This window comes from Vicugna pacos, chromosome 16, assembly GCF_048564905.1.
Source record: "Vicugna pacos chromosome 16, VicPac4, whole genome shotgun sequence".
NCBI classification, from domain to species: Eukaryota; Metazoa; Chordata; class Mammalia; order Artiodactyla; family Camelidae; genus Vicugna; species Vicugna pacos.
The window spans coordinates 32,540,438-32,550,643 of NC_133002.1; positions in this window are offsets into that span (position 1 = coordinate 32,540,438).

A 10,206-nucleotide genomic window follows, 5' to 3' on the forward strand; every position below is an offset into this window, starting at 1 on the left:
CAGCTTCCAGTGTGGAGAAGGCGGGTGGGGCAGAGTGCACATGCCAAGGTCAGGCGAGGAGCCTCTGGTCTCCTGTGTCCAGCTCTCAGGTCAGCCAGTGGTTGCGTCCTCTCCATGCCCTCCTTAAACACCTGCTTCTCGCCTTCCCCAGTGCCTGGTGGTTTATAGCATTGTGCCTCCAGTGAGACACCTCCCTGAGAACAGACAGTAGGTTTCCAGCAAGTTCTGCTGGTGTGGAACCACGTTAACTTTTTTTCTTTTCCCATCAAGTGACGCAGTGCCAACAGGGTCTGGGTCTTAGTCCCAGGAGGAGCCTCTTTGTCAGGCACTACATCTCAGTCCAGTGGGTGGTAGCTGTTTTTTATTTCTGCTCTTCCTATATTCTTTAGTGTTCTCTTCACTCCCCAGCAGCCAGTCCCTCATTTCTCCAATCCCCTGTTATAGTTAATAATTCTTTTTACTAAACCTTCCGTTTTCAGGCTCCTTTGTGGTTTTTCTCTCCTTTTTGGACCCATCCAGACTGAGAGACCAGCTTTCTCATCTTCTCTGGTTGAAAAAAAAAAAAAAACCTTCCCATAGCACACAAGTCTACACCGCTTTCCTTTAAGAGTCTGTCCAGGGCCAGAATTTAGTTCCAATCAGAGCCCCGTGAGGGAGACTCTAATTGGCCTAAGAAGGTCAGGTGATAACCTCCCCATCCAGTCAACTATAGCCAGGGGATTGGAGTCTGTGGCCACCACAGATAACCTTGAGGATCATGAGACCAGTTAAAGGATCACTGGGAGGTGGGCAGGTTCCCAGCAGGTGTCTACCACAGGACCCCGTTTATTAAAGACAGATGCGTGTAGGAAACCTAAGACATACTGGTAACCTAAAAATACCTGGCCATTTAAAGAATGTGGAAAAAATAATGATGCTGGAATAATGTTAATACTGTAGTTTCTTACTGACCTTTTTCCTACTGTCTTAAAAAAAAAGTTTCATTAAAGTTTAACTGACAAAAATCATATATATTTAAGGTATACAACTTGGTGTTCTGATATAGGTATATATTGTGAAATGATCATCACAATCAAGCTAATTAACATTTGTAATCTCACATAATTCCCATTTCGTCCTCCTTCCCCTTTTCCCTTTCTTCTTCCTCCTCCTCCTTTCTCTCCTCCTTCTCCTTGGTGAGAATACTTAAGATCCACTGTTAGCAAACTTCAAATAGACAATACATCACTATTAACTATATTACTATACTGTACATTAGATCTTCAGAAATCATTCATCCTGCGTAACTGACACTTTGTACCCTTTGACAAATACCACCTCACTGATTAACCCTCTCCTCACCCTCTGGCAACCACCATTCTGTCTGCTTGTATGAGTTTGATTATTTTATTTTGTTGAAGTATAGTTGATTTACAATATTTTATTGGTTTTAGGTATACAACTTAGTGATTTGATATTTTTATAGATTGTATTCCATATAAACTTTTTATAGAATATTGACTGTGTTCCCTGGGCTGTGCAGTACATCCTTGTAGCTTATTTTATACATAGTAGTTTGCATCTCTTAATCCCTCCACCCCCTTCCCTCTTTCCACTGGTAACCACCAGTTTGTTATCTCTGTGAGTCTGTTCTGTTTTGTTATATTGATTTGTTTTATTTGTTAGATTCCATATGTAAGTGAAAACATATAGGATTTGCCTTTTTCTTGTTTCACTTTCACTAAGCATAGTACTCTCCAGATCCGTCTATGTTGTTGCAAGTGACAAAATTTTATTCTTTATATGGCTGAATAATAATCAATTTTGTATATATTGAATATATATTATGTCTTTGTTATTCATTCATCTGTTGATGGACACTAAAGTTGCTTCCATGTCTTGGTTATAGATAATGCTGCTATGAACCCTGGAATACATGAATTAGTGTGTTTGTTGTCTTTGGATATGTATACCCAGGAGTGGAATTGTTGGGTCATATATTAGTTCTATTTTTAGTTTTCCAAGGAATCTCTATACTGTTTTCCATGGTGGCTGCACCAATTTATGTTCCCTCCAAACAGTGTACTAGGGTTCCTTTTCCTCCACATCCTCACCAACACTTGTTATTTGTGGTGTTTTTGATGATAGCTGTTCTGGCAGGTGTGAGATAATCCCATTGTGGTTTTGATTTGCATTTGTCTGATAATCAGTGATCTTGAGCATTTTCTCACATGCCCGTTGGCCATCTGTATGTCTTCTTTGGAAAATGTCTATTCAGGTCTTCTGCTCATTTTTCAATCAGGTTGTTTGGGGGTTTTTTTGATACTGAATTGTATATATATTTTGGATATTAATCCCTTATTGGTCTTACATTTGCAAATATTTTCTCCCATTCAGTAGGTTGCCTTTTCATTTTGTTGATGGTTTCCTTTGCTGTGCAAAAGCTTTTAAGTTTAATTAGGTCTCATTTGTTTATTTTTGCTTTTGTTTCCTTTGTGTTTGGAGACAGATCCAAAAAACATTGCTACGATTTGCGTCAGAGTTTTCTGCCTGTTTTCTTCTAGTAATTTCATGGTTTCCGGTCTTACCTTTAATTCTTTAATCCTTTTTGAGTTCATTTTTGTATGTAGCGTGAGAAAATGTTCTAATTTCATTCTTTTACATGAGTTTGACTATTTTAGAGTCCACATATAAGTGATATCATGTAGTATTTGTCTTTCTGTGTCTGGCTTATTTCCCTTAGCATAATGTCTTCCAGGTCATCCATGTTGTTGCAAATGGCAAGACTTCCTTCTTTTCAAAAACACTATAAAAATATTGCGTTGTATATATTACCACGTTCTCTTTATTCATTCACCTGTTGACAGACATAGGTTGTTTCCATATCTGGGTTATTGTGAATAACGCTGTAGTAAACATGGGAGTACAGATAATCTCTTCAAGATTCTGATTTCAGTTCCTCTGGAGCTATACCCAGAAATGGGATTGTGAGATCATATAGCAGTTTTATTTTTTATTTTTTGAGGAAGCTTCATGTTTTCCATGGTGGCTGTATCAATTTAAATTCCCAGCAACTGTGCATGAAATCAGACTTGTATTTCCCACCATATAAAAAACCAACTCAAAATGGATTAGATTTAAATATAAGACCTGAAAGTTTAAAACTAATAGAAGAAAGCACAGGGAAAAGTCAAAATAAGCAAGTGGGATTGTATCAAAGTAAAAAGCTGCACGACAAAGAAAAACAACACACCACACTGGGAACCAATGGAATGGATTTGCAAGCCACATATCTGATACGGCATAATGTCCAAAATATATAAGGAACTCATACAACTCAATTGCAAAAAACCAAATAACCCAGTTAAGAAATGGGAAAGGACCTAAATAGACATTTCCCAGTCCAATAGTTACAAATGGCCTATAGGTAGAAGAAAAAGTGCTTAACATGACCAGTCATCAGGGAAATGCAAATAAAAGCCGCAGTGACCTAGCATCTCATACCTGTTAGCATGGCTGTTATCATAAAGCAAAAAAAAGATAACCAGTGTTGGCAAGGATGTGGAAACAGGGTACCCTCCTTACTTGTAATAACATGACTTTGCCCCGTTATTTAAATGGTTGTGTAGTATTCCATTTTATGGATATATGACTGGTTATTTAACCAATCTTTTGCAATTACAAGCAGTGCTACAAAGAATATTTTTCTACTTATGTCTTTAGTTATACAGGTAAATACATCTACAAGATCAACGCTGGAAGCGTATTATTGTGACAAGGGAAATGTGCATTTTGAATTTTGATAGGTTTTGCCAAGCTGCCCTTCATACAGGCTATATTAATTTACCTCTCTACAGAAATGTATGAAACCACCTATTTCCCTCACCATTGATAAAGTTTTACATTTTTGCCTATCTGATAGGTGAACTATAATATTACATTATAGTTTTAATTTACATTTTCCAAAACTCACGAGTGAAATTGAACACTCCCTGTGTTTAAAAAGTATTTACATTTCTTTTTCTGTGAATTGTTAATGTCCTTTGCCATTTTCTTTCTTTCTGTTAATTGAAGTATAGTATATTTACAATGTTGTGTTAATTTCTGGTGTACAGCATAGTGATTCATATGTGCATATATATATTCCTTTTCATATTCTTTTTCATTATAGACCATTACAAGAGATTGAATATAGTCCCCTGTGCTATACAGTAGGACCTTGTTTTTTATTTTATATATAGTAATTAGTATCTGCAAATCCAGAACTCCCAATTTATCACTCCCCACCTCCTTTCCCACCTGGTAACCCTTTGCCATTTTCTGTTAGGTTGTTAGTCTTTTCCATACTGGTTTGCTTTTTAAATATTAAGGAAATTAGTCCTTTGTCATTCATGTTGGAAATATTCCTACAGTTTGTTATTGTTGTCGTTTGGCTGCTTTTATGCTATTTTATGCTGTGCAAAGTTAAAAAAAATTTCATTTAGTCAAATTTATCAGTTGTATCAGCAAGGGATATATTCAGCTACAGGAAATAAAAGCCAGCTAACAGTGGCTTGAGCAGATGGGAGAATGTTTCGTGTAACATACAGTGCAAAATTCGGGCATTAATGGAAAAATGCATTGTCTAGAAGACACGTTTCTGGCTTATTGATTCGGATTCTATGGGAGTTACTTTACAACTTTGTAAGTTTTAGATAACTGATAGCAAAACACAATAATTTTCATCTATAGACATGCAAATGAATTATGTCCCGTAGAGGCACAGCTCTCCCCCACTGTCCCCCACCCCAATGGAAAAATCATTTTGCCTTTGTTTGTACATTTATTTCAGTATACCTGATCTAAAAATGTATCTGTTCTTTGGGCTCTTTGGCTGTTTCCTCATTGATGAGTTAAATAATCTTTAACATGTGTTCATTCTTATACTATATGAGAGCCATGATTTTACCTTACCTTGAAAATTATCATTGAACAAATATGAAATCTGAAGGTAGGCAGTTCAGGGGCTCAAGGAACTCGGCTTTCACCATTTTTCTGCCTCACTATCCTTAGTGTGCAGTCTTCATATTCCGTTGGTCACCACATGATTACTATATGGCTGCTGCAGGTCCAGTGCTTGCATCTCCATTCCAGATCGAAAAGGGCAAAAATAAAAAGGTTGTGCTTATCTCACAGAAGAAAATTTTTCTCAGATATCACTGTTTCTGCTTATATCTCATTGATTAGAATTGTGTCCCATGGCTACTCCTCATTACGAGGGAATCTAGAAAGAATAATACGATTTCTGGGTACTTTTCACTCCCTTTCACCACCAAAATCAGGGTTGATCAATAAGAAAGAAAAGGTGAATGGATAGTAGTGGGGTAACTAGCAGCACCTGCCAAATCAGTCTTTTCTTAATGGTTTCATGATTTAGTGGCTAATCTATAAAAACCTTCCTTAATCTAAGATTACAGATTTTTCTTCTTTTTTATGTGTTCTTAAACATTTATACTTTTATTTTTAAAGCAAATTACATCTTTGTTTCATCTGGATATAAAGGGGCATGTGAGGTCGAGATTCATTTCTTTAGATGGCTAGCTGGTTTCCTAAGCACTATTTACCAAATGTCCCAGTGTTACTTCATTGATTACATCACCTTTGTCATTTATTAAATTTTCATACATACGTCTATATCTGCACTACCTTGCGTATTCTATGCTAGTCCCAATTATATAACTTACTGTAACTTGGTAATGTTTTAAAATATTTGGCAGGGCTGGGCTCTCCTTCCTCCATTTGTCTAATTTCCCCCATTTTTTCCTGGTTATTCTTTATATCATGGTTCAAATTAAAATAAGCTAATCATAGTTAAAGAATTTAGATACTACAAATAGGCTTTAATAGAGAAATAGTCACCTGACTTCACCCTCCCCATTCCAGTTTTGCTGCCCAGAGGCAATGAGTTTTAGCTCCTTAAGCATCACCGACACCCGCCCTCTTGTTACTGCTGTATTGTTTGATGGTTTGCTTATACTGCTATTTATTGATTGATCGATTTTAGTCATATTTATTTCTCTAAGGACAGTTGGAATTAGTCCTTCTCTTAACCCTCCTTCCCTCTTTCATCTCCCTCAAATACAGTATTATTTTTAATTATTGAGGTATAGTCATCTCCCCCAAATAGAATAGTATTTTAAGTTATATAAGCAATCCAGGTGTACTAGTCATTATAATGATACAAATTTTGCTCACTATAAAGTTAAGTAGAATTCCATCTTCTTTCTTAGACAGCTTTATGTTTTCCCCAGAGAGAATAGTTACCTCAATTTTAACTTACCTTCATTCCCATATACATAGTTTGATTTCTTTCTTGAAGTTCTGTTGAGTTTACTTTTTTTCTTGGCACAAAGCCCTTTGTCTTTTTGCTCCAGTTTGTCCTGGTTACCTGTACAACCATTACACTGGGACTTCTGTTTTGCTTCTCTCTGGGGTTAAATCTGTGCTTTTCTGGGTCCCATGAACTCTTTTTTTGTGTATATGTGTATTTTTTATTGAAGTATAGTCTGTTTACAGTGTTGTGTTAATTTCTACAGCATAATACTTCAGTCATACATGAACATACATATCTTCATTTTCATACTGGATCCCATGAACTGTTTGTTCTTGATTTACTCCCTGACTTTGCTGGGGCTGATTCCCCAGGAGCTTCTTAAGGAAGACTGGAGGCAAACTTTTTGAGTCCTTTCATGTCTAGGAAATGTCTCTATTCTGCTTGTACACTAGATTACCATTTTGGCTGGAAATTCTGGATTGTAAATATTTATTTCCACAAGATTTGAAGGCATTTCTCCATGGTCTTCCAGCAATCAGAATACCCATTCTGATTCTTGAGCTTTTATAGTTGATTATATTTCTTTTCTGGAAGCATTTATGATCTTCATATGCAGCTGATACAAAATTTCTTGATAATATATCTTGGTGTGAGTCTTAAATTATTTTCATTGTTTTGGGCACTCAGTGAATTTTTCAACCTGATATCTGTGACCATGAGGTTAGGAGACTTATTTCTTTGATTTATGCAAATTTATAATTACATGTTTGTAAATTTAAGAACAATTTTTCTAGATTCCCAAAACTTTTTGGGGAAGCTTTATTATGACCACATTAAAGTTATAGTTTAATTCAGGGAGATTTTACATGTTTATTATATTGAGCCTTCTATCCACAAACGGGTGTATCTTTGAGATTCATTATGGTTTTTGGAGTTTTATTAAATTAAGGTTTCTTTGAATCTCTAGTTTACTGACAATTTTAGTAATTTTTTTAAACTCGTGGTTAAATTTTATCAAATGCCTTTGGTCGTTTAACGATCTGATTGTTGTCACTGCACGTTGTTTAAAAAACTTAATCCTGGAGTTAATCTGCTTGTACTTACTTTTTGTTTTACTCTTTTCTTATTTTTTACTGTAGTATAGTTGATTTACAGTGTTTCAGGTGTACAGCAAAGTGATTTAGTGATATATACGTATTATTTTTCAGATTTTTTTCCATTATTGGTTATTATAAGATATTGAATATAGTTCCCTGTGCTATACAGTAGGTCCTTCTTGTTTATCTATTTATATATAGCAGTATGTGTCTGTTAATCCCAAATTCCCATTTATCCTTCCCCGCTTTCCTCTTTCATTTTACTCAATTTACAATAAATTTTTTAAAGTACATATACATGATAAAAACATTAGCAGCAGAAATGAATAATCAGTGAAAAGTAAGTTTCTTTCTTACTTCTTATCTAGAGTGAGCTTCTAAGTTCCAAATTGCAGAATGGATCCAGCTGAAAAGTTAAGTATAAGGTGAGAGGTCAAGCTGGTGATTTTTCCTAAGACGTGACACACAGGAATAAAGAGATGTGAAATATGCAGTGTTTGAGGACAGGTGGTTCACTTCCAGTCAGAGGGTGGAAACTTTCCAAGCTCTATTCATGAGTGGGATGGAGCGTTCCCAGCTCTTTTATTTTTCATATACAGGAATTTCAGTTCTAGATCCCACTGAGGTGAGTCCCCTGACTTTACTGCTGGCCCGGTAGGAGTTCAAATCTCAGCCTCTAAGGTTCCCAGTAGTCCCAGCAGCCACCAGTTCAATTCGTTACTGCTAAAAGTTCACTTTCCACTTCTGCCATCTGGTCGTTTTTCCTTCTAGGCTTTCAAGCTTGACTGTTTTGTAAATTAAAAATACATTATTCAGATCTTCTGTGTATTTGTAGAGAAAAAAAGTGTGTTAAGATTTAATAAAGTCATCTTACTGCTTTGTCAGGGACATTCTTTTGTTTAAATTTTATCTGATGCTTTCTCTGCATCTATTAAGATGATGATATTTTTTCTTTCAATCTCTCAATATAGTGAGTAGCATTTGTGGATTTTTAAAATATCAAATTATCTTTACATACCTGTGATAAATCCAGACTAGACATTTATTAATATTATTATTTTTAAAATACTCTGTTAGATTCAGTTTACTACTATTTTGTTTAGAATTCCTGTATCTCTAGTCAAAAGTGAAAATAGTCGCTGTAATTTTTCTTTCTTGTACTTTTTTCTGGCTTTGGTATCAGCTCATACTGATCTCACAGGATGAGTTGTGATGTTTTCTTTCTTTTTCTGTTCTCTGGAAGAATTTGTTTTAAAAAAATTTGGGTAATCCAGAACTCGCTGAAACTTGCCTGTAAAGCCTTTGGGATTTGATACATTCTTTGGGGCGATATCTTTAACCATTCCCTTAATTCTCATAGTTGTAGGACTTTCTCTTTGACCATTTATTTTTGAGTCAGCACTGGCAAGTCCCATTTTTCCAGGGATTCCTTCCTTTTGTCCAAATGTTTCCAATTGTTGGCATATAGATGTCAATAATACTCCTTTAATCATTCTAATCTCAGTTTTATCTTTAGTTTTATCTCTTTTTTATCTCTTTTTTCCCCTATTGTGTATTTGTGTTTTCTCCTTTCTTCCCTTGATTAATCTCCCAGAATTTGCCCACTTGACTATTTTTTTAAAAGAACCCAACTTTGTTGATCCTCTCTTGTTTTATTTGTTCTATTGATTTTTACTCCCAGTTTCTTTATCTCCTTCCTTGCATGCTCCCTGTGCTTATCCCATTGTTCATTTGCTCCACAATCCTAAGGGACCCTTGGCTCGACCAACAGGAAGCTTTCCTTCCTTCTAAAGTGATCACTTAAGACTGCAGTTTTTGTTCAAAGCACCATACTGGCCACATCCTACAGGTTTTGACATGCAGTTTTTATTACCTTCCAGTGCTAGATATTTACTTTTTTTTAAACTGAAGTACAGTCAATTACAGTGTGTCAGTTTCTGGTGTACAACACAGTGTCCCAGTCTTGCATATACATACATATATTCGTTTTCATATTTTTTCCTTTAAAGGTTATTACAAGATATTGAGCATAGTTCCCTGGGCTATACAAAAGAAACTTTTTTAAAAAATCATTTTTTATATATAGTGACTAACATTTGTAGATATCAAACTCCTAAATTATACCCTCCCACCCTCTTTCCTCGGTAACCATAAGATTGTTTACTAAGTCGGAGAGTCTGTTTCTGTTCTGTAGATGAGTTCATAGTGTCCTTTTTTTTTTTAAGATTCTACATATGAGTGATAGGTTATTTTTCTTTCTCTTTCTGTCTTACTTCAATAGAATGACGATCTCCACGTCCATCCACGTTGCTGCATATGGTATTTATTTTATTCTTTTTTATGGCAAGTAGTACTCCATCGTATAAATATATCACAATTTCTTTATCCAGTCATCTGTCGATGGACATTTAGGTTGCTTCCATGTCTGGGCTATTGTATGTAGTGCTGGTATGAACATTGGGGTGCATGTATCTATTCACGTGAGAGTTCCCTCCAGATAGCTAGATGCTTTCAAATTTCTATTTTGATTTCTTTTTTAGCCTTGAGTTAGCTAGTAGTCTGTCTCCCAAGTTCCAAAAATTGGAGACACTGTATTTACTCTTTTGTCATTAACATCCAAACCAATTGAATTGTGATCAAAGACTGCGCTTGACTTATCTATTCCTTGAAATTTGTTGAGGCCTTTTTGTGTGTGTGTGTGTGGCTCAGTACGTGATTAATTCCTGCAAATGTTCCATGTATGCCCAAGAAAATACTGTTTCTAATCATTGCATGTAAACTCCACATAAGCCCAAATCAAGCACATTGACCACGCTG